The sequence below is a fragment of the Lactuca serriola genome, chromosome 1 (assembly GCF_051521515.1).
Source record: "Lactuca serriola cultivar US96UC23 chromosome 1, Lser_US96UC23_V15, whole genome shotgun sequence".
NCBI classification, from domain to species: Eukaryota; Viridiplantae; Streptophyta; class Magnoliopsida; order Asterales; family Asteraceae; genus Lactuca; species Lactuca serriola.
The window spans coordinates 6,835,481-6,839,986 of NC_136408.1; positions in this window are offsets into that span (position 1 = coordinate 6,835,481).

A 4,506-nucleotide genomic window follows, 5' to 3' on the forward strand; every position below is an offset into this window, starting at 1 on the left:
GTCTTTTAAAAACTTCAAAAATAAGCCATTATCTTGGTATTTCAAAAGATATTTCTACAGATATTTCAAAAAATAAAATACCTTTTAACCAATTTAAAAACGATTTAGCCTTTATGGTTAAAAACAATCTTGATAAAAAAGATTTTGAAAAATTCTTCGAAGTTATTGAAAGACAAAATAAATTAACTATCAAGTTAACCCAGTCTATTGACAAACATTCAATTCTTTTAGAAAACTCTTTAAAAAACAACCAATTTGTTGAAGAAGTCGCCAAAAAGGCAAATATTGAGGGCACTCTTAAGGAAACCAACATTAAGATCACTAATATACATGATCAGTTAAAACAACTAATAGGATGACCTCGATACCCGAGCTCAATAAATCAATCACCTCGATACCCGAAATAAATAGATCAATCAATCTCCTTAATGAAAAAATTGATGGGCTGATTATAAACATGGACTTAACATTCAATAAATACGTAACCATTACCCAGTTGGAAGTAGCATCTGCAAAAATTATTGCAGACATTACTAAAGAGTTATCTGAAAAGATTGACTCTTGCCCATGTAATAAAGACATACTTGAGCACATCAAGAATATCTCCATCATAGAACAAAAAACCAAGCCTGGAAAATATTCAGGTCTTAAGAAATACTCACCTCCCAATCCTAGTGTTGGAAACCCTGACTTAGGAAGCTCAAAAGATTCCCAGAAAATTAACATTTTCAAGAAAGAATAAAAATGAAAGAAACAATCTCTGAACGTCTCGAGAAATATTTCTTTAACCTTCAATATGAAGATTATGATAAAACTGACCAAAAGCTTATTCAGCTTTTATCTTTAGAAACTGAAGAATGTGAAGAATTGTATCAAAAAGAACCCAAACTTTTTGATCAATATTTTAGAATGACTAAAATAAATGAACCCGATACTGAATCAGAACAAGAAGATAATTTTAAAACAAATACAAAGACTGTTAAGTTCGAATATTCAGATATGGAAGATGATGAAGCAGAATCTTCTTATACAGCCACAAGAAGAGGCAATAAAAAGAAATACGAGTTCAAAATGCCTGTCCACAATGGAATTCCAAATAGTGGCCAAGGACCCAATACGATCAATGTACTCAATATTGATTGTATCCAAGATTTAAAACTCAGAGAAAGAGTTGTAGAAAAATGGGTTACTGAGATTTCACTAATCTTACAAACAAATCCAGATGAATTTGAAAAAGCAAAAAATGTTCTACTACTTTTAGAACACAAAACTGATGGAATCGTGCAGAAATTCCTAAGAAACAATAATTGGAATGAAGAACTACATGGCTCAGATCTTTTTGATAATCTCATAAATGTCATATACACTACTTTCTTAGGTCTTGATTATATTTCTAATAAAGACTTCACCATTAATAAGAAGGTTGACATAGCAAGAGTTTCAATGACTAAACTCCAATTACATGATATTAGTCTTCTCGACAAATACACATGTATGTATGAATCATATTTGTATGATATTCCACAGAGAAGTGAATATGCGCAATGGATATCTGCTTATCTCATGAAAATTCCAATTATTGGAGAAACCTGTACAGACAGATGGAAAAAAGAAGCTACTGGAGAAATCCAGCAAACCAGTCTTTCTTACGCAACAAAATTTGCAAAAGAAGAAATTGATAGAATCTGTCAAGACAGATATAAACAACAAAAGCTTAAAACTATAAGCAAAGATTGTTGTAGCATTCTCTCTGATTTCAAAAACTTTGATATTGGAAAGAAAAATTATACTAAGAAAAAGCATAAAAACAAAAAGAAATACAAATCTTTTTGGAAAAAGAAAAGAAGAAAATTTTCACCAGGAAAATACTTCAAGAAACCATCAAAAGAAACACCTAAGAAAACTACTTCTTGTCCGCAAGGAAAGAAAAAATGTAGGTGTTGGATCTGCAATGAAGAAGGACACTACGCAAACGAATGTCCAAATAGAAAAAAATACCCTGACAAAGTCAAGGTTTTACAAACCGCTAACAATGGAGGCTATGAAGCTCTTGAAGAAGAGTATGATGGTACGCAACATGTTTTTATATATCATGTTGAAACAGAATCTTCATCAGACACTGAAGAATACGAATCAACAACGGATGACTCAGACTAGTCCCATACATACCTCGCTTTTCAGGGAGGAGGAGATTAACCATTTTTGCGTAAACCTCCAGAAGATTGATGATTCCCTTATCATGAATCTTACTAATCCAAACTCTATTTATGTTTCTGCCTTCCTTAACTTTAAAGGATATAAAAAATTTAGAGTACATTGTTTTGTAGACACAGGTGCATCTTTATGTCTTGCAAGCAAATTCATCATTCCGGATGAACTCTGGGAAAACGCTCCCAAAGAAATTAGTGCCACTATTGCAAATGGTGAAACCATAAAAATTAATAAAGTTTGTAGAAATATTAATCTCGAACTTTCAGGAGAACATTTCAATGTTCCCACTATTTACCAACAAAATTCAGGAATTGATATCATAATTGGTAACAACTTCTGTCAAGTCTATGGACCATTCATACAATGGATAGATAGAATTGCCTTTCATCTTAATAATGATATGGTAATTATAAAAAAGGTTACAGAGGCCTATAGCAAAGGAAAACCAGGTTTTCTTGAAACTCAAGAAAAAGGTTCTAAAGAAAAACAAATTCCAGGTACTAATATAACTCATGAAGAGATTAATAAAGAAAGGATTATTTCTATTCAAACTACCAGGTTCAAACAGATTGAAGATCTTCTTGAAAAAGTTTGTTCTGAAAATCCTATTGATCCAAATAAAACCAAAGGATGGATGAAAGCTTCAATCAAGCTTATTGATCCCAAAACGGTTATTAGAGAAAAACCTATGGTTTACTCTCTACAAGATAGAGAAGAATTTTCCAAACAAATCAAAGAATTACTTGATATGAGACTAATTATAGAATCAAAATCCCCTCATATGTCTCCTGCCTTTCTTGTCAATAAAGAAGCAGAGAAAAGAAGAGGAAAGAAGCGAATGGTTGTTAACTACAAAGCAATCAATGATGCAACTATTGGAGACTCACATAATCTCCCCAATATGCACGAACTCTTGACTCTTCTACGAGGAAAAAACATTTATTCAAGTTTCGACTGCAAGTCAGGTTTCTGGCAAGTTCTACTTGATGAAGAATCGCAGCTTCTCACTGCCTTCACATGTCCTGATGGACTCTTTCAATGGAAAGTACTACCCTTTGGGCTTAAACAAGCTCCTAGTATTTTTCAAAGACACATGCAGAATGCTCTTCGAGGCCTTGAAGGTTTCTGCACTGTATACGTTGATGACATCATGATCTTCAGCAAAAATGAACAAGAACACTATGTTCATGTCACACAGGTTCTCAGAACTATTTTAAAATATGGTATAATACTTTCAAAAAAGAAAGCTCATCTTTTCAAAACAAAAATCAATTTTTTAGGTTTAGAAATAAATGAAGGTACCCATTGTCCTCAAAAACATATTCTTGAACATTTACATGACTTTCCAAATGTTTTAGAAGACAAAAAGCAACTACAAAGATTTCTTGGTGTTTTAACTTATGCTGAAACATATATTGAAAAACTTGCAGCCATGAGAAAACCTTTACAGGCAAAATTAAAAAAAGATGTCATTTGGAATTGGTCAAATGCTGATACAGACTACATCAAAAAGATAAAGAAAGTTTTAATCAATTTTCCAAAACTTTATCTTCCAAACATTGAAGACAGTTTAATTATTGAAACTGATGCTTCTGATGAATTTTGGGGAGGTGTTTTAAAAGCTAAAAACCCCAAAAACGAAGAACAAATTTGCAGGTACACCTCTGGCAGTTTCAAAGCAGCTGAGAAAAACTACCATAGCAATGAAAAAGAATTACTCGCTGTAAAAAGAGTTATTACAAAATTCTCTGTATATTTAACACCAGTAAATTTCCTGGTTCGTACAGATAATAAAAATTTTACTTATTTCCTCCGAACTAAGATTGCAGGAGATAACAAATTAGGCCGGCTAATACGTTGGCAAGAGTGGTTTTCACGATATACTTTCACTGTTGAACATCTCGCAGGAAACAAAAACGTACTGGCAGACTGCCTCACCCGTGACTTCAGGTATACCTTACATCATCCATGATCTCACTCGCTCCTCTCGAGCCCTATAAAAGGATATGATCCTCAAGACATATTTCCTCACAAAAACTTCACCTACAAAAAAGAGAGGGAGAGATTAGAGAAAAAAGTAAACAAAATTTGAGTTTACAAAAATGGAAGACCTCAACACTTTGAGGATGAAGAAACAAATGCTCCTCATAGAGCTATCTGCAATTGAGCAGAAAATCAACTTGTATGAACAAGTAACAACGGTCACCAATGTACCGGAAAGCGAAAGCTCAAAAACAAAGGCTATTCCAGTGCAAACGGCACCTGGTAAAGAATCAACAAATCCGTTGAAAGCTG